The sequence below is a fragment of the Peromyscus californicus genome, unplaced genomic scaffold (assembly GCF_007827085.1).
Source record: "Peromyscus californicus insignis strain IS unplaced genomic scaffold, ASM782708v3 Scaffold_8__1_contigs__length_139910024, whole genome shotgun sequence".
Classification (NCBI taxonomy): Eukaryota; Metazoa; Chordata; class Mammalia; order Rodentia; family Cricetidae; genus Peromyscus; species Peromyscus californicus.
The window spans coordinates 56,811,442-56,833,428 of record NW_026294606.1 but is presented as its reverse complement, the minus strand read 5'-3'; the positions used below and the strand labels follow the sequence as shown (position 1 = coordinate 56,833,428).

The 21,987-nt window shown below is 37.7% G+C and overlaps 1 pseudogene; it reads left to right on the top strand.

Moving 5' to 3' along the window:
- The first annotated feature begins 317 nt into the window (after nucleotides 1-317).
- Nucleotides 318-18,454, top strand: LOC128104326 (aldo-keto reductase family 1 member C23-like protein; annotated as a pseudogene).
- The last annotated feature ends 3,533 nt before the right edge of the window (nucleotides 18,455-21,987 follow it).

The following is a 21,987-nucleotide window of genomic DNA, read 5'->3' as shown; positions in this document are numbered from 1 at the left end:
GACTGTGTGCTAATGCATGTGAAAGAGATGAGTGTCTGTTGAGTGTGTTTCAATGGCTGAAAGTGATTTTGTGTGATTGTATACATTTGTGTACAAATCCAATGTATGTATGAATGTATATGTGTGTGTTTTGTCTATGTGTGTATGTTTGTGATGTGTGCATGTGTACATGTGTAATGGTATGTGTGCACATGGATGTAGATGTGTTATGTGTACATGCACATGTATTTGCATGTATATGTGTATGTGTGTGTATATAAGTGCATGTGTATGTATGGTGTGTGTATATATTTAGTGTATGTGTGGGTTTATGCATGTGTAATATATGTATGGGCTGTGTATGAACACTTATGGACCAGAGGAGAATTGTGAGTGTACTGTTCTGTTACTCTCTGCCTTACTTGCTCGAGACAGAGTTTCTTGCTGGAGCTAGAACCAGACTGGCTGGCCAGCCTCCCAGTGGTCCTCTTGTGTCCCTGCCTGGCAGCCCTGGGACTATAGGTATGCACAGCCACACCCAGACTTTTATGTAGGTGCTGGAATCTGAACCAAGGTCCTCATGCTTGAACAGCAAATGATTTTAATCACTGAGCCACATACCCAGCTCCAGTTTCTTTAATTCTTTGAATGTGACTGTGTGTGTGGTATGTGATGTCTTACTCTTTTTATAATGTATAACCAAGAAGGGGCTTCATTGTGGCTAGAAAAACATGAGTCCAAACAAAGGAACAGGTGTAGGAAGGTTTTCAGTGTAACAAATGGCCAATAATTGTTCAGTTAATCTGTGATCAGACAATTTGTGGGAGACTATAATGAGAAAATTTACTAAAGACTAAATAATCTATCAGTATACAGTACTTTACTCTAGAATTCTCATTCCTATGAAATCATTGAGCTGCTTCCATTTCTCTGGGGCGTGTGGGCTGTGTTCCCTCCCTCCCCACACACTCCTGTTTAAGGATGGACAGGAAGTAAGTAATGATTAAGCTTGCATCCCACAGTTGCAGTATATCTTCCTGTTACTCAGTACCCAGTAACGGCGGGGAAGACAGAAGCGGACTGTGCCACAATGAATCCCAAACACTTTGCAGAGCTAAATGATGGCCACCACGTTCCTGTTCTTGGCTTTGGAACCTTTGCCCCCGAAGAGGTAACGATGGTGGTTTTGGAGTTCAGAAGAAAGCAGACAGGACTAGAGGGAGCTGAGAGTCTGACCATGTGGTTAATGACTGTAACTCTTGGCTCTGCCTTCACTTTCACTTTCAAGTCTGAAAAGAAGCCTGTTTCTAGTAGGTAGGTGCAAAAGAGAAAACTTAATAACCACCCTCACTGCATAAATGCTGGTCACACTGGGTGTCATGTGTCTCATGTATTTTCGGGACATTTTCATACTGTTTTTTTTTTTTTTTTTTTTTTGAGAGCTGTATATTCAGATCACTTCCCCTCTAATTAATTTTGTCACAAAGTTTTCTGGGTTCTTCATGTACCCCGGATAGTAATAATTTTCCAGATAACACATTATTTTAGAATTAATGTGGTAAGAATACCTCATAGAAACCAAAGAAGGAATTGCTGGTTTGATTTTTTTTCACCCCTGATGTTGGCTGACTGTTCTCAAGCTCCAGTCTGTGTTGCTTGACTAGCTTTGCCTGAGCAGAACATCAAGGTGGTGGAGGTGGGGATGGGCTATGTGGAGGCAGCTGCTCTTCTGTTCTAGGTGGAAGAGAAGTGGGAAGAAGAGAAGTAAAGGAAGGAACTGCAGTCCAAGCACACACTCCCAGTCCCCTACTTTCTCCAACAGATCACACCCTTACTTTCTGCCACTCCCCAAGAAGGAAATGAAATCAAGGGGTTAATCCAATGATCTGGTCAGTCCTTTTGATCTATTTACCTCTGTAAATGCCAATATAACACACCCAGAGGTGTGTTTCAGTAATCTCTTGGAGCTTTGTTCCTTAAAAAAAAAAATCCAAATCAAGCCAGCAAAGTGAACCTGAATAGCTACATGGTTGGCAATGATTTTCTCCTTATCTGTAGGTTATTTCTTCATCCTGTTATTCCCTTTGCTGCAAACAAACCCTACACAAAGATCTACAGGCAAGTAAAGAATGCTGAGAGTGGGAGAAATAGCCTTCTTCAGGGAAGAAGAAACTGACTGATTCTCCAATACCAAGTGGTCAGCTCTGAAAATATACGTACAATTAACATTATACAGACCGAACACGTTATATTTAAGAATATCTGTATTACTAGCTTTACTGATTAATAACTTAACATGCCATACAATTTATCTATTTTAAGTGTTCAATACCATAGGGTTTCACACATTTATGAAACCATCAACATTATCCATATTTTATAACTTTTCTATCTCCCCACAAAGGAGCCTTGTATCATTTACAGTTAGTCCCCATTCTCACCCCAGTCTACTTACTTCATGTCTCTATAGATTTATCTATTTTAAACAGTTCTTATAGATGAGATCATGTGATGATTCTCTTCTCTTGCCTTTGTGTGTTGTGATTATGATAGCATACTACGATAAAACCTTTTTTTTTAATTTTGCAATACAATTCAGTTCTACATATCAGCCACGGATTCCCTTGTTCTCCCCACTCCCGCCCCTCACCTTCCCCCCAGCCCACCCCCTATTCCCACCTCCTCCAGGGCAAAGCCTCCCCCGTGGACTGAGATCAACCTGGTAGACTCAGTCCCAAAACATTTCACCAATAAAAACTGTTTTGGCTGCGTCAAGAATAACAACAGAAAAAATTGTGTCTACTGAATACAGCCTTCAAATGAGTGCCTCGTGATGGAACAGAAGACAACACATTCTTATTCCCTAAATTTTTAGCTTTAGAAAATAAAAGAAACTCAAAATGATTTTTGATTTCTAATAAATTCTACTATGAGATGCTTTTCTCCTTAAATTTTACCCACATACACCCCTAATGCGCTTTATCCTAACATCTACCACCTGATTTAAAGTAATCATCAAAACGATTATTAGGAAAAGCCACTTTTATCCAGGTGATAGTAAAAATAACAAGTGCACATTAATACTATGTTAAGAGAGGTCAGGCATTTCCCTAACCACAAGAAAGGAGACAATGAAAAAACAAAACAAAAATGAGTAAGACAATTTCTTTTTCCTAGACGTACAGAAAAGAGAAACAAGTTTAGAAAGAGAGGATTATGAAGATAGTAGAATGCTGTGGGATGTTCTGCATGTTAAATGTGTTGCTCTGATTGGTTAATAAATAAAACACTGATTGGCCAGTAGCCAGGCAGGAAGTATAGGCAGGACAAGGAAAGAGGAGAATTCTGGGAAGTGGAAGGCTGAAGCAGAGAGACACTGCCAGCCGCCACCATGACAAGCGAGATGTAAGTTACCGGTAAGCCACAAGCCATGTGGCAACTTATAGACTAATAGAAATGGGTTAATTTAAGATATAAGAAGTAGATAACAAAAGGTCTGCTGCGGCCATACAGTTTGTAAGCAAAAAAAAAAAAGAAAGAATATCTGTATTACATATATTCATGTAATGACAATTAATGAAGACAGAAGCATCAAGTTGAAAGAGAGCACGGGGGGCTACATGGGAGGGTTTGTAGGGAGGAAATGTTGAAACTATATTATAATCTCAAAATTATACATTCTAATCTTACCATCAAAAAAGTAAAAAAATGTTTCTTAAGTATACATAATTCTATTTATGTATTTTAGTTTCTATGATCTTTACTTTGAGGACATATCTAAAACATGGGTCCCTGTACTAATGATTTGAAAGTTTGCTGTGCTTTCTTCCTTTGGTGCCATTGCAGGATAATACGGTGCTGCTTTGGTTACTATGGCTTGGTGGCATGTATTGAAATTCAACATTGCAATGAGATAATGGTTCGCCATAGAATGGCTGTTACAAAAGGGCAGCAAAATGCAAACACTGATGGGATGCTGAAAAAGTAGAACTCTCATACATGCTGATGGGAATGTAAATTAGTACAAACACTAAAGAAGACAATATAGAAGTTCCTAAAATAGATCTTTTATATGATCTACCCATAACCTTCTTCACCTATACAAAGGAAATAAAGTCAGTATACTGGAATAATACATGAAACCCCATTAGGAACAGTTATGAATTTAACTTAAGTGCCCATCAAACAATGAATGAATAAGATGTTGCACACACACACATACACACACACACACACACACACACACACACACACACACACACACACACACCAAGGCGGGGCCAAGGGAGGCACCTGGAGACCGGAGATCTGGATGGGCCAGCTCTCGCTCTTGGTTCCGGGACCCTGGACGGTGGAGGTGGGCCAAGTAGAGCTCCAGAGAACACCGCTGGACTGCGATACACCTTCTCCAGACCCCGCGACCTATCTATCCCTTAATTTGTAAGTTATGCCATTAAATAAATCTCCTTTTAACTACGTGGAGTGGCCTTAATAATTTTGACAATACACACACACTCACACACACAGTGAAGTAATGTGCAACCACAAAGAAGGATTAAATCTTGTTATTTTTATAAAGTACATGAATTAGAGGACATTTAAAAAATAAACATAAAAAAAGACAAATACAAATACCACATGTATGAAAGCTACGTTTTCGACTTAAATGTAGAATAGTGATTATTAGATTGGACATAGGTACCAAAACACAGATAAGGACTAAGTTCTGGCATGTCAGTAGGTGGTGACTATATTTTACAGTGATATATATTTCTGTAAAGGGGATTGAACCTAAGCCCTTGGACATGCTATGCAAATATTCTATTGTGGAAAGTTATTCTATGTATCCCCGGACTTAACAAAAAGCCCTACATTTTGAGAAAAGATCTCACTATGTTGCTTAGTCAGTCCTTGAACTCAGGAATCTTCTGCCTTAACCTGTGCTGCCAGGTCTAGTTCTATTTTATTAATATCTGGAGGAGAGTAGCTCAAAGATCCTAAATGAAATATGAAGAAGAGGGAAATGCCAGTTGCGCTAATTTGATTGGTGCATGAGATGTGCATTGGTCGAAATATCACTTCAAATTCCATGATATCTAATGTTAGCTAACCTCCTCATTAGAGTGACAATGAATCGTCTCTCCTCATTTGTACCATTTCCCAATAATATCAAATTATAAATTCACTAATGGACTGACCTATGAGTGAGGGTAAAGTCCTCATGTTTCAATCACTTGATACGTCAGGGGACAATTGAGATTAAAACTATAACATTCTGTGCCTGACTCCCACAGGGTTGTGTCTGTGTAGTACCACAAGTTCATTTAATTCATTTTAAAGAGACCCTCAAATCTCAACAGCCCCAGCAAATGCCCAAGTTCAAAGTCTCCTCTGAGCATCAAGGCAAAGTTACTTAAATACTTCCTTTTATATGTCATAAAAGTAATTCTGATAATTAAATCTCTATCCCAGAAGTATATATTTTTATGCTAGAATTTACTTCAGTCATGCAGATAGAATGTCTAGGGGATGAGTTAAGACAGCATCCTGCTGTGTGTTAAAGTGTCTATTTCTAAACTAGACCCTGGCTGATAGCGGGCAACCTTAATTTCACCATTTGATAATAGAGAAGAATGGCCATGTTCTTTTAACTGTTTACACAAAGAGCAGAGCTTATGGAGGTCTGCTTTCCTTTGGGAGAGTGAAATTTCAGAGTGTGCTGACAGAGGATGTCTATGTAAACTCTCAGCTAAATAATTAGGAATTGAGTCTCTCAACAGATTTCCTGCAAACAATGCATACATGTATTGTCTACAACATGTCTACAACATGAGGGGAATTTAGTGTGTTCTGTGTGACTTCTCCAGGAGAGACCTCCAACACTGTTTCCTCTGTTCTTCTTGCTATGCACGTTGTCTTGGGCTCCGTTTACTTTATAACCTCATTATATAAATAACAACCACTGTTACAGCTATATGCTGAGTCCTGTGAATCCTCCTAGCAAATTACTGAACCTAGAAATGTCCCTGAAGACCATGGATGGCAATAATCAATGAGTGATTGTCTCAGTCTGAAAACTTTTCTCAGATGCTCAATTCTCATTGTTTGAGAAGAAAAGGCCCACACAAACCTGGGAAGATACATTACCCACTTAACACAGCAGAAACTTGTGGTTTTGTAAAGTAGCCATCTGTTCTAGAATTAATTCAATCCCATGGATGTAGTGGGTAGCTGTTCCAACTTTGACCTTGAAACACTGCCCGAGAGTGTCAGCAGGTAACTGGTAACTGCCACATCTGCCTATGACCTGCCCGGGGGGCTGACCTGCCCCTGGGGCGTGGGTGAGAGGGAGCCCCTTAAGACATGAGGTGTGTACGTGTTTGTGTTTGGCTCTTCTGGATACCTCGTGATCCTGGAAGCTGGATGGGACACCAAGCCAGAGTTCTCTCCTGGATGGTACCTCATCTCTCCTGGATCCTGTAACCAACCCCTATTGGCTGTAAGTTATCCCAGAAATAAACCTCTCTTGATTACCAGATAAATTACGTGGAATTGCCTCTTTAATTACAGTAATACACTATCTCAAAATACTCCTTCTGGTTGCTCTTCTAGGTTCCTAAGAGTATGGTTACCGAGGCCACCAAAATAGCTATAGATGCTGGATTCCGACACATTGATGCAGCTTATTTGTACCAAAATGAGGAAGAAGTAGGGCTGGCCATCCGAAGCAAGATTGCCGATGGCACTGTGAAGAGAGAAGATATATTCTACACTTCAAAGGTATTGTGCACATATGGTATGCTGATGTGCAAATGAATGAAACTGGTATGTTGATGTTTGTATAATTTGATCAGTGGTTGAGTTAGGCATATTAGTCTACTGTTTAATTACATATATTCAATCAGTGTTGAGAACAGAGGAAGCTGATGAATCTCTCTTCACCTTTATGTTTGAATTTGTAACTTTAGTGTAAAAATTATTTTGTTATTTTGATTCATATCTCATAACAGTGTGGTTTAACTTGGACAGAACTGTGATAAGACTAGGGCTTCCTGAGTGACTATCTCATATCTTATCTTTTGGGTGACTAATATTTCTTAAGGTTCTTAACATCCATTTTTCACTTTCATCAGTGATAGAGAAAATAAAATTTTGCTTCCTGAGTATTTCATGAAACATTGCTAGAGTCTTCTATTTGTCTAATATATGTTAAAATATTAGCAATATTTCCTTTTATTTATGTAAATGTAGGAATATTAACTCTTTCCCATTGAGCTAATGCATGAAGGGATAAGATAGAAAACTCCTTTGTAAACTTATGTGAAATTTAACTCAGAGAATGGCTGTTATTACATCCAATTTTCACACAAGTATTTATTTCCTTTCATTGTCCCATAGATTTACCAATAAACCCCAAATATGTATCAGACTTGACATTAATAGATTAGACAATGGAAAACTAAAAATTGGACAGAGTATTTTTGCTCTGTGGTCGCCAGTTTCTGACCAGTTGAAAAAGTCTCAATTTTGGGTAAAAGAATTCCATAAATTTGGACAATGTGTTACTCTCAACATTTGCAGCTTCCTTCCACATGTCATAGGCCAGAACTGGTCCAGCCTTGTTTGGAAAAGTCACTGAAAAAACTTTAGTTGGATTATGTTGACCTCTATTTTATTCATTTCCCAGTGTCAATGAAGGTAAGCAATCAACATCTTCATACCTATTTTACTTCAGTGGTCCGAATGACCTTTAATTTCATTGATGATTTATTTAGACTAAGATAAACTGATAAAAATTTAATGACTATATCATGGAAGCCACTCAAAATAATTCATGTGGAAAACAAGCAACCCAAATCACACAAGATTGATGGATTTGGAAAAGTCTTTAGAAATGTGTCTGTTTATAGTTTTTTCCTTTGTTCCATCCTTTTCCATTGGTAGCAAATATGGCTTGTTTGTGGTTCATGGTTGTTTATATTCAGTGCTTTATCTTCCAGTGTAAAACTTAATCTTGAAAATAAACTTGATTGAGTCTATCCTCATGTGGGCTCCTTTTACTTTTAATCTTTTTGTTTTTAAGTGAATCTCTTTAGTCTTGATTTTTTTTTTTTAAAAAATGGGACTGGCTTTGAACTTTCTGTGTTGCCAAGGCTAACACTGAATCCAGATCCTCTAGCATCCATATACTAGGATTACTGTTTTTGTTTATAATTATTTTCCTTTTACTACTTGAAACTGTACAAACTTAGGCAAGTGGCAGGCAGCAAAAGAATATTTTAATGAGTAAAGTGGTGTCTCCCAGATAAGAGCACTGTCCTAGCAGATCATACATTCTTATTTTTGAATGGGTCCTAGCCATGTTGACGTGTTGGCCTCCATTGAAGATTTTGATTATCTTTTTTTCAATCTTCTGAGTGCTGAGATGACAGGTGTGCATCAACAGACCTGACTCATAGTGAATAGTTTTGAACTTTTTGTTTTAATTGTCTAGTTTTTAGTGATTAGTTCCTTAAATCCATGACTTTATTTTCTTACCTGTAAATGCCAATAAGAATAACCACATAACTAACAGATAAAAAAGTAGATTAAATGAATTAATATAGTGCCTGGTACATGGCCAATGCTTGGTAAATGTATGTGTTTTAATATTTGTAAAATATTATATAACAAAACCAATCTTAGTCCATGTCTAGCAATAATGGAAATTTTACCCATCATGATATCGTATGGTCAACAAAAAAAGACAATAAACTACTGTCTCCCCTATGATTCAGTCCCCTCTGTATGGCCCTTGACATGCTGGACTAAGAATGAATTAAAAAAAAAAAACCTTACAAATAAACGCAGGATGATAGATGTAAGTCATAAAATGTTCAGAGACATTGGATGAGATTAGAAAAATATTTACTCATTAGGATGTTTGATTTTAAGACCTGGGAAACAGATTCCTCAGTAAGTACATTCAGTGTTCTGAAAAGAATCCGTATCCCCAAGAATTAGTGGGTCATACTTCCTAGTTTGTTTATATTTTGTCTACCATTGAAAGGGCTGCAAACGGAACATCTGAGGAGTTTCTGTATGTTCCAGAATCTACAGCTGATAGTTGTTACTATTGATAGTAGATTTTTTTCTGACTTAGTTGTTGTTGATTTTTAGAGAAAATAATCTAATTATTCTGATATTAATAACTATTAATAATTAATTTTATTATAAACAATTATTAATTAGTATTAGAGAGTTATTCTGATCCCCTTGATGTCTTATCCTTCTATCTCCATTTCCTGAGATCTGGAATTACAGCTATGTACCACCATACTTGATATATGCAGTGCTGCAGATTGAACCTAAGGCCTTGTTCATACTATATCAAACACTCTAGCTACCAGCTAAGGTGTATCTCAGTCCCTTGATGGACATTGTTTAGCTGCTATGTCTAACCTTTGACCTTTGACATGTTGAAGGAAAGTAACAGTGTTGGGAACACTGATTCTGTAATCATGTCAAGACTGCAATTGCTTATTTGCTGGGATCATGACCATATAGCTACTGACTTTCTCAGTGACAGACAGATGTTTCTCCAGGGGAAATGGCATTGGTATTAAACAGTAATGCAAGTCAAATAGGATGCCCATAGAGATCTGGGAAATGTTGTGAATTAACACATGTAATAGATGTGAGAGAACAAAAGAAACATGTTACCTTAAATATTTCCTACAACTTCACATGCAAAGGCTTTTGTGAATATAAATTCTGGCATGCTGGTCTACCTAATTTATGGAGAAGCCCTCTCTATACTAGGGAGCATTGTTATGGGGAAAGTCATGACATTGGTTAGACAGTTATAATGGCTGTTTCTTTTCTAGCCAGGAAATGATCTTAATCCAATAGATGAAAATGGGAAGTTATTATTTGACACAGTGGATCTCCGTGACACATGGGAGGTAAGTACTTGAAGTATAGAGCAGAGGGAAAGTTAAGAGAGGGAGTCAGGTCTCAGCTTCACATGTGAGAGTCAGATATGCACCTCCAGATTAAGAAAACCCATGGTCTTTACTAGGGCTATTTTGCTGCTGTGGAGAGGAAAGCATAATTGAATATGTTAGAGACTACCGGAAAAGTATTGGGAGAAATATCTTCCACTATCTGAAATAATCTCTCTGATTCCTAAGGAGAGCAAAGGAATTCATTCTGTCTTTATCTCCTGTCCATATTTAAAACTGGTTTCTCTCTTCTTACGAAACAAAGTTAGCTTTATTTTCCTTTCTTGACAGTGTTCTTTCTAGCAACACAACATTGCATTCATAACCATCTACAGCCACTTTCACAAATTATTCTTTACCACCTTCTCCCTGCCCCAGGCCATGGAGAAATGTAAGGATGCAGGGTTGGCCAGGTCCATCGGGGTGTCCAACTTTAACCGCAGGCAGCTGGAGATGATCCTGAACAAGCCAGGGCTCAAGTACAAGCCTGTGTGCAACCAGGTGAGCATCCATAGTTTCTTTTTCTTCTGCTCTTCATTCCTTTCTTCCTTTATTACTAGCCATAATCCTCTTCTCTTACTAAACTTCATGGAGCAGAGGATGCTGATTGTATCTCTGCTTAGTAAAGTCTTTGTGGAAAAGGTTGGGGGCCACAGTGCTTCTGTGCATGCAAGAATTTGGAAATGCAAAAGTGATCAAGGAAAGCTGCACTCTCTAATAATGAAGAATGACTAAAGACTGCAAGAATGAAAGAGCCATGGAGGGGCTGGAGAGATGGCTCAGTGTTTAAGAGCATTAGCTCCTCTTCCAGAGATCCCTGGTTCAGTTCCCATCACCTACATGACAGCTCCCAAGTCCATTTCCAGGGGACCTGGCTTCCTCTGTATGAGGTTAATTCTAATTTTGTAGGGTAAGTTTTATAATGTCCCTTCCCTTTCTATTTTACAGAAGAGTTTGAGGAGCATTGGTGTTAGTACCTTGTCTTAGTTGCTTTCTATTGCTCTGATAAAGACCATGACCAAAGGAAACCTGGGGAGTAAAGTGTTTATTTCATTTTACAGCTTATAGTCCTTCACTGAGGGAAGTTAGAGCAGGAACTCAGGCAGGAACCTGGAGGCAGGAACTGAAGCAGAGACCACAAAGGAAGACTGCTTACTGGCTTGTTCCCATGGCTTGGTCAACCTGCTTCCTTATACACTCCAGGACCACCTTCCCAGTGTTAGTGTCTCCCAGTGGGCTGGGCCCTTCAACACCAATAATTAATAAAGAAAATAGTTTACAGATTTACCTACAGACAGTCTGATAGAGGTATTTCTCAAATGATACTCTTCTTCCTAGATAACTCTAGCTTGTGTCAAGTTGACAAAAAGCTAGCCTGAACACTTCTCTTTAAAGGTGTGGTAGAATTTAGTAGTGAATCCATCTGGGCCTAGGTTCCTACTCATTTGTTTTAGTTGGAAGGCTATTATTGATTTCAACAAGTTGTTGATATGTTGTGACTTACTTTGGTAAGACATATAAGTCTAGGGATTTGCCTACTTCTAGATTTTCCAGTTTTTGTGGATGCAAGTTCTCAAAGTATGCTGTAACAATCCTCTGGATTTCATTGCAGTCTCTTGTAACTTCCTATCATTTATAATTTTCATAATTTTGTCTCTCTCTCATCCTCTCCTCTCTTCTTAATAGTGAGATCAGTTTTTTAAAGCAGATATTTTCTTTTGCTTCAGTTATAACTATCCTGTCAGGTGATAATTGTCTATGGGGAGGGTCATGTTTTAAGACCAATTTTTACATATTTAAAATCTACTTCAAATATCTATTAATACATTTTGCCTGAATTAGCTTTCTTACTGGGGTTTTCCAGAAGTTATTTTTTTCATTTTAAGATACTAGTTTATTTTTTTTCTTCATTGAATTCTAATGTAAATAAATTTTTTGATTAAGTAGTTAAGATGAACTACAGCTATTCCTAAGTAATGCAGTAAACCTTGTTGTCTTTCCTTAGTTATCAATGACCTGAGAGAAGGTTTACTGTAATAATCAGCACTTTAGGAACAGATACTTGTGTTTTCTCTCTGTGTGTATTTATTTATTAATATATATATTTATATTTATATACATATTTATATTTATATATATTCCTGAATACACAAACTACAACTTGCTCATTCTGTATGTTATTTATATGCATGTTTTCAGGGCTGACCATGTGACATTGTACAACCAATTGGCATGATCTTTCCTGGGATTTTTTTTCTTTTCTTTTCTTTCTTGTGTGTGTGTGTGTGTGTGTGTGTGTGTGTGTGTGTGTGTGTGTGTGTGTTTCAAGATAGGGTTTCTTTGTGTAGCCTTGGCTGTCCTGGAACTCACTCTGTAGGCCAGATTGGCCTTAAACTCACAGAGATCCACCTGCTTTTGCCTCCCAAGTTATGGGACTAAAGGTGTACACCACCACTGCTTGGCTCTCTGAAGATTTTAAAATTACAATTAAAAAACTTACTTTGTGTTTGTATGTGTATGAATGTTGTGTGTCTATCTCTGTCTCTCTGTCTCCTTGTCTGTCTCTGTCTCTCTTTCTCTCTCCCTCTTTGTGTGTATAGGCAGGCATGCTGTGGTGTATGTACGGAGGTCAGAGGACAACCTTGTGGAGGTGGCTTTCTCCTTCCACCTTTATGTGGGTTCTGGAAATTGAACTTAGACCACCATGCATGTGTGGCAAGCTCTTTTATTCCTTTGTTAACCCTCATAGCTTTGATGCTCAAATATTTCCAAATGTCGCTAGCAGAATCCCTACAAACTTACTTTTTTGTCTTTCATATCTGCCCTCATAAGTCTTCAACCAAATTCTTGCTTTATGGTACAGTTCAAATCCAAGCCTCAGTGGGCTTCTTCTCCTTGCCCCATCTGTAGTTCATCTTTTCTCAGTGTATCTGTATTCAGTGGGCCAGAGTCAGTTCACCTCAGGGATGTTTTTACCTTTTAAAAGAGGACCATTACTTGAAGTTGAGACTTTCTTTTATTTATTTATTTATTTATTTATTTATTTATTTATTTATTTATTTATTTATTTATTTATATTAAGAGATTTTCTATTCATTTTACATATCAACCACAGATTCCCCTGTCCTTCCTCCTTCCACCTCCCATCCTTCCCACACAACCCACCCCCCATTCCCACCTCCTCCAAGGCAAGGTCTCCCATGGGGAGTCAGTAGAGCCTGGTACATTCAGTTGAGGCAGGTCCAAGCCCCTCCTCCCTGCACCAACACTGCACAAAGTGTCTCACCATAGGCACTAGGTTCCAAAAAGGCAGCTCATGCACTAGGAACAGGCCCCGGTTCCACTGCCTGGGGACCCCCTAAACAGTTCAAGCTAAACAAACTGTCTTGCTTATCCAGAAGGTCTAGTCCAGTACCATGGGGGCTCCTCAGCTATTGGTCCACAGTTCATGTGTTTCCACTAGTTTGGCTAGTTGTCTCTGTACTTTTTCCAATCATGGTCTCGATATCTCTTGCTCATAGAATCCCTCCTCTATCTTTGTCGATTGGACTCCTAAAGCTCCGCCTGGGACTGGATGAGAGTTCTATGATGACAGTTAGGGTATTAAGCCATCTGATAACCAGAGTAGGTCAGCTCAGGCACCCTCTCGACCATTGCCAGTAGTCTATGGTGGAGTCATCTTTGTGGATTCTTGGGGACCTCCCTAGTACTCTGTTTCTCTCTATTCCCATGGTGCCTTCATTTATCATGGTATCTCTTTCCTTGTTCTCCCACTCTGTTCCTGATCCAGCCAGATTTCACATAGTGTAGACTTTTCAATTCCACTTCTTTTACTTATGAACACTTCTTTTTCATGGTCATATGAGGTTTTCTATAATCTGATATCTTTCTGTCTTGTCCATCTACAGGTAGAATGCCATCCTTATCTCAACCAGAGCAAGCTCCTGGATTACTGCAAGTCAAAAGACATTGTTCTGGTTGCCTATGGTGCTCTAGGTACCCAACGATATAAGAACTGGTAATAAGGATTGTAACTAAATCATATCTAAAACACATATAAAACAATTTCAGTTTTGAAATCCCAAGTTTTTGACCACAAGCAGTCAATATTCCTTTCTTTTCAGGATAGATGAGAATGCCCCATATCTCTTGGAAGATCCAATTCTTTGTGCTATGGCCGAAAAGTACAAACAAACTCCAGCCCTAATTTCCCTCTGGTATCTGCTGCAGCGTGGGATTATGATTGTCGCCAAGAGTTTCAATGAGAAGCGGATCAAGGAGAATATGAAGCTGAAGAGTAGGTAGGCTATGGGCATCGGGGCTCCTGCATAGTGTTTCTTCCTTGAAGGCTTCTGTATAGCCTTCCAGTTTCCTTGTGTCTAGTGACTGTCGCCGGCATTCCCTTGGCATATGTGCTTCAAGGGCATGAATGAGCATTTTCTTCTCTACAATAGCATTCTGGTTTCATGGCTGTAGAGGATTAAAATTGACCGGGTTATCTTTAAGTTAGCAAACACCTTTCATTCATTTCATGAAACGAGGGAGCCAAACTATGTGATTTTTCAGCCTACATTAAAAATTTATTCTCTTGATACTCATAGAGAATAGTATTTACATATTAATTTCTCTGTGGGTTGATTATCTTTATTTTCAAGTAGGAAGATATTGTTACTGCTAATAGTTGTCCAGTCAGCCAGTTTCGATATATAAGTTTAAAACAAAGATATTAATGCTTTTGTTCCCTCTTTCTTGCCTTATCTCTTTGTCAGGCAGTCTCTCTGGTATCTAGGCTAACCTCAGACTCACTGCCCTCTGCCCTTAGCCTCCCAAGAGCTGGGATTGCAGGTGTTCTCCAAACTCAGTTTAGGACTAGATATTTGAGTTTACATTTTTAGGCTTAAAACTGCCCCATTATCATTGTTTTCACGCTTTATGGGCCATTGTAAGTTACATGCCAGGCAAACCTCAAGGGATGAAATGGGAAAACTTGCAAGTTCATATTACAAAAGTGTGTGTCCTCAGAAATTAGAAGAATTAAGGGGGCTCTTTACAGTCCATTTACCACATTTATATATTCTGAATATTGACTTTTCAGATTAAGAGTTATTTGTTGAAGTATCTTCCCCAAAGTTTACCTGTGTTTTCATTAGTTTTATGATATATTTTTATGTGCTAAAATCTCTCCCTTACTATAGTCACACCTTTCATGATTTTACTTTGTGGTCAATGAATGTTATGTCTTTTCTATATGGGTAGCATAATGAGTTTTGTTACATTCTATACAAGTGATAATTTTTTCCCCAACTGGTCTTTATTTCTTTTCTTTTCTTTCTTTCTTTTTTTTTTATTTTTCGAGACAGGGTTTCTCTGTGTAGCTTTGTGCCTTTCCTGGATCTCGCTCTGTAGACCAGGCTGGCCTCGAACTCACAAAGATCCGCCTGCCTCTGCCTCCTGAGTGCTGGGATTAAAGGTGTGCGCCACCACTGCCCGGCCTGGTCTTTACTTCAATGCAAGTTTTTAGTGCTATGTAAAGCAAGGATGAATATAAAAGTATATAATTTTTAAATGGCACTTAAAGTATCCTAGCTGTAAAATTGACCACTTTTCTTTTAACTGCTGTGTTTACTTTTCTCTGTTGTGATGATTATATTAGAAAATCAATGTTTCATTTGTTGCTTTCAATATTAGTACTAGGGATTGAACCTAGAACCTCACACATGCTAGGCAAGTTCTCTAGCAGTGAGCTATGCCACCAAGCTTGTTTCATTGCTTTTTTTTGTACTTTTTACTTAAATGTGTTGGCTATTATTGACTGACTCTGGTCAGATAAAACTTAAAATCACCTTTTCCCAATACTACCTCACTGTATTGAAACATGATCTAATTTTTTATAATGTTAAACTTTTAAATAGGATTTAGGTATACGTTTCTGAATTTTAGATCATCTTTTATATTATTAAATAAAATCTTAATTTGTCCATTAAAGAATCTGTATATATTCTGTCAGGCTTAATAGTTTTGATCAAATTTTGATAACATTCATTTTGCTTTGATAATGTTCAAATTTACAGAGATTAGTTAAAAATAACAAAGTGAAACCTATTGTCTAGATTCATCAACTAATACATTATGGATACATTTTTTTTTACTGTTTCTCTTTCTTCCTCTATTTTTAAAAAGTATGTATTTAAGGATCCACTCATTCTGATGGTTTATTAATTAGTGAAATTCATTTTGATGCTTAAAGTGTTACAAATTTAAAGAGTGACATTCTTTTTAAGCCAGTTCCTGGCTCTTTAAACAAAGTATCATCTGTATTTGAGAAATGTCTGATTACATAAGAAAGGGTATTTTTTACATTCTAATCATTCATTGATTGGCTATACAAAGCCAACTGTATCCATGATGATTATTGTTAACTCATACGTTTCAAAAGTGATCATCAAATTCCTCTGGATCTTGTATGAAATTGATCCTATAATCTTTGCATATGCCAGTTTGGTTTCTTCTCCAGTCTCTTTTGAGATCTGATTTTGCCTGTAGTATAGTGATGTTTAAATATATTATACAAAGTAATATATTTGCATTCAAATTTCATTTAGTGCTCATTAATAGTTTCATTTGATCTTTGCCAAAAGGCGGAGAATCATTTTCTTAGTAATTTGAATTCTTTTTATTGCCATTATCTTAAAAGTCTTTTGGAAGCTATTACCCCACACCTTTTAGTCTGATTAGCTTGTGTTTTTCAGATTGGCAAATATATGGTCATGCTAAAATCTGCTTTCGTGACAGGTTTTTGAGTTCCAGTTGCCAGCAGAAGACATGTCAGTTATAGATAGCCTGAACAAAAATTACCGATATGTTACTGCTGATGTGTAAGTAACCTTGGAAAAAACATTGCTCAATTTATTTTATGATGATGAATTTAATATGGTTGTTAAGAGTTGCTTTAATGGGGTCAGTGTGAGACAGGAGGTTTGGGAATTCTGTTCCCAAATTCTTCACAGAGGTCTGTCTGTTACATTAACAGGGTGCATGTAATCAGAATTAGCTTGGATTGCTTTGTATGGGCTTCTGTATTTATTATTCCACAGACTGCAGGTCAGCCAATATTGCTAACTTTATACCAACATGTAAGCCACTATACTTGGCAAATATGTAGTAGATTGTAGATTTATTGTAGCCTATTTAGAAGGGTCCAAAAAAATTAAATTAGTCTTTTAAAATAAATTATTTTTATCGCTTTATATTTTGTGTTGTTTGTCAAGTGTAGAGACCTACAAACTATGTGCTGAGCTTCTTGGACATGGAAGCATTTCTAATAATTCTGTCCTTTCTATTTCTAATTAACTATAGTGTGTTATATGTGATGAACAATGAGTTATAGCTGAATGAATTATGAATTTGGGATTATCAGAACTAAACTATACATACATACTTACATACAACACACACACATATACATATACATATCTGACTATATATTTATATATTCACACATATGTAAATTTGGGTCAATATCTGTAGAAATGTACACAAGTCATAATCAGGTTCTGTTTGCACTGAAAGTCTGGAAAGAGAAAAGATAAGATGTTGCTTTGCTAGACTGATGATGTAGTTGATGGAAAAGAATATGTTTGTACATTTGAATATCCAAGTTCTCCTATCTTAGTTCCAGGTGGGGAACTAAAATGAAATGATTTAGTTATAATTAATAAACATTTACTATGTAGTCTTTTTGTGACAGAAAGACAGATTGTAACCAGTAAATAAAAATCTTCTATTGTGATAGCAGTCAGAAGCAGAGTTATTCTCTCTACAGTCTAAGCTTGTTCTATACATTTTCTTTCTCATTTCAGTACTGCTGTCCACCCTAATTATCCATATTCAGATGAATATTAACATAGAAGCCTTTGCCATGACATCACCTTGACAGTAGCTGTGTGGGAGATGCCATAGATTCTGATCGGATATCACCTCTGGTCAATGTTGTGTGTCAACCTACACTCAACCGGATTGAGAGAGATGGGCATAGTGTTTTTTGTAATACCCTGAGGACAATGAGGTTTGCTTCTATGAGGTGCATGCAAAGCACCACTATTGTCTTTTATTTCTATGATTTCTTTCCATCTGACTCACTAAGATCTGAGCTCAAGGAAACTAGAATTGGAGCATTCACAGGGAAAGGTGTGGACAACCAGCTTAGAACGATTAGCAGTTGGGTACACGGAATTGAGGTGAAGGGAACTGAACAATTCTGTCTGAGATATATGGGTATTTTGATAGGTTTATTATAGATAAAGAAAGCTTTCCTCCCAAGAGCCAGAGTTGAGGGATAAACCTAATGTCTTTCTGCAAATGGAATAGTACCAGCCCTGCTGGGAACTGATTGAGAGGCTGAAAATCAAATTAACTGATTGGTGAAAACTGCTGAATACTTGTTCTGGGTCCAACTTTCTTAGTTGTAAAAATAAACTTGAATTTGAAAAATATTGTCTTTTCAAATGCTTTATTTTTTGTGTGTTTATGATGTATGTGATTGTAGGGACATGTATGCAACAGTGCCTTGGGTCCTCTCCTTCCACCTCATGTCCTGGTGATTGAACTCTGGCTGTCAGGTTTGCATGACAAACTCTTTCCCCAGTTGAGCCATCTTGCTAGCTCTCTTTCAATTATCTTACAAATGAAACAGGAATATTACACATCTAAAACACAAAATAATCTCAAAGCCATTAAACATTAGTGAGACATTAGTATTTAAGTGGTAAATAATACATTTGAGACAAATTCTCCAAGCTTAAAACAAGCCCTTTGAAAACAGGCATAGGACATGCAGGACACTTTGAAAAGCCGCTCGCCTTTTGCAGTCTCTTTTACCAAAATGCACAACCATTTTGAACAAATTTAGGAATGTAAAGTTTATGAGTCAGTTTTGAGGCTCTAAACCTTCATTTCAGATGACGTTTTCCCAAAGATGGAGTTAGTGTCATGAGTACTGGTCAAGGACTTACAGGTGTTAGGGACATGGGTACTTTTAACATGAAGCTTCCAGCTGTCCTTCTTGTGACTAATTTTGTCACATCCCAGAGGCTTTCTGAAGCCACAGCCATCAGCAGACACATAACTACCCAAGATGCGCATCCCACATTACATCCATTTCTCTAAAGAGATTCCTTCCTTAAATTAGAGGAGGCCTAAATTTCACTTGTCCTAGAAGAATTCTTGGATTACCTTTTAGATTCACTTACTCCCCTAGTGACCCTAGATGTATTCGTGAGTTTAAATGCTGTTTATAGACCGAGAAACCCCAAATCAGTATGTATAGCCCAGCTTTCCCTTAAACACTCTAGATGGGAAGCCAGATATTATGCTCCACGGCTCTGTTTCCATCCAAGGGATATTTGAAACTTAGTGTTTGTCAAACCAAGCTCCCTTGTATCTTCTACTCTCTGCTGAATTTTTCCAGTGATGGTATTTGTAGACTATATTTTACCATTCATAAAGCCCATAACTTTTGAGTTTTTACTTCCATTTTCTCATATCTCATGTATAAACTGAGGAAATCTTGTTATGTTCACTTTCAAAATGTGTCCAAAACCTGTATTTAGGTTTTAAGGCAGAGTCTTTGAGGCTATTGAACTCTATCATTTTGGGGCAAGACGTTAAGAATCCAAAAATTTCTTAGAGGAAAATCAAGAAGTATTATTTAGTATTCTGATTGTGTAACTATTCCTAGAAAGAATATCCCATTTATCCAGAATGGAAAGGGGAATAACAGAAGGAAGAATTCTGTCTAAGTTTGTGGTGGTTTGAAAGAAATTGGTCCCCAAAGGGAGTGGTACTATTAAGAGGTGTGGCTTTGTTGTAGTAGGTGTGGTCTTGTTGGAGAAGTGTGTCACTGTGAGGGTGGGCTTTGAGGTCTCCTTCATTCAGTGTGCTACTCAGTTCACTTGCTGTTGGCTTTGGATCAAAATGTAGAATTTTCCAGCACCATGTCTACCAGAATGCCACCATACTCCCAGCCACCACACTCCCCACCATGCTGATAATGGACTAAACCTCTGAAACTGTAATCCAACACCTCAATTAAATGTTTTCCTTTTTAAGAGTTGCCATGGTCATGTGTTTCTTCACAGCAATAGAAACCCTAAGTAAAACAAGGTCTATATTGGTGAACCAATGATGTAGTTTTTGAGATCACTTACAGGAACATGGGTAATGGATTATGTACAGAAGGATGGGTGATTTGGGCAGCTACATCACTGCACTCTAACTGACATTGAACTTTCTCATGTAAGTTGTGTCTTTGGGTTCCCTTGGGAAACTTTAGATAGCTACACCACTGAAATCTCGTCTCAGTGTTCTAGTTTTCTGGCTGCTCTTTACACATGTTTTCTCCCATCTGGACATGTATCCTTGGCTGTATCCAGAAGTTCTGGTGGCTGTATCCCAGAAGTTCTGGTCACTGTATCCCAGAAGTTCTAGTACCATGTGCTCTCATTTTCAAATGTCTTCAGGAATTTTTAATGTCCTCCCTGATTTCGTCAATGATATACTATTTTTTCATTGTTTTGTAAACAGATTCTCTGCTAACTCCAAGCTCACTGTGTAGTTGAGGATTCCCTGTACTCGTGACCCTTTTGTTTCCACTCCCCTAGTGAAAAGACTATAGCCTTATGAAACCATATCCATATTTTTTTGGGAAGAAAATTCAGAATTGACTAAGTTCAGTAAAATTGCCTTGGAATCTGAAACACAGTATCAAAGGAAATAAAATCTCAAGAGAGCTGAGTAAAGAACTAACCTTCAAGTTTATCAGAGTTCTTTGTAGCTGACTAGATACAACACACACATAAAGTTTGAGACTAGGCATCTACAGTTGGAATGGGAAAATAGAACTTTCATAGCATTTGATAACAATTCAAAATACCTAAGAATAAACTTGGCTTTGGCTACAGAGCTTCCACAGAAATAAATGATAAGATATTGAAGACATAAAATAATATGTGAGCAAGTGGAAGAAAATGCATTCTACTTTTGTGATAGGGAAGATGACATATTGAAATATAAATCTACACAAAGTAATGTATACATGCATACAATACACTTTATATTCTAGTAGTCTTGTCTTAAATTGGATAAATTTTTTATCAGATTTATATAAAACACTAATGATGGATATAAAGTTTACAAAAATATAAGGGAATCTTGTTTCACTGGAGTTTTGAATTTATTACAAAACAAATATAATATTTTGGTGGTGAACATTCTCCATTCAGGGGACTTGTCTGAGTTGAGATGAATACTTGAAACCAGGGTGGTTAAGTTCCCTTTTGGATCTGTCTGTTATACCTACAGCATGCTTGTCTTCATGAGATTAAAGCACCCAAAGCCTCCCCACAAGTCAGAACGGCTGAGAACATTAGAAGGTTTATAGTATGGACAGTTCCCTGAGAACAGCACCATTGTAGGAAGCGTGGACACGCCACTAGGTGGCGGTAGAAAAACACTGTAGGCCAGCATCAATACTGTGGTTTCCTTCTGGAAGAAAAAAGTAACCCCGTTCAGTGAACTTAAGACTGTCTAGCTGTGCGTGAATGTGGCATACCTGGAAAGTTCATGCTCACTCTGCTTCTTACAGGGTGTGGTCTAGAGATGTGTATAGTTTCCAGACATTTCTGGGCAAATCAGGGTTTATGTGAGAAAAGTGACTGTCTTGTTAATGCTACTACATAGAGATTAACATCATGGTTAATACAATCCACGTGGTGGAGGTCAGGACCATTGTTGGCAGTTGTATACCTGGGAAGTGAATACAGATCAAGGAGATCTGGCAGCTGAGACCTCTATGGGGAGGAAACTTACAGTGCATAGAGTGAGATCAAGTTCAACACGTATGTATCACATTTCAATGAAGCGTACTATAAGTATATTACAAAGATAGTAACAATGATGTCTTGCACCTGAGAGCACAACAAGGTGCCCCAGTTTGACAGGAACCGGGGAACAAATCCATCACTTATGG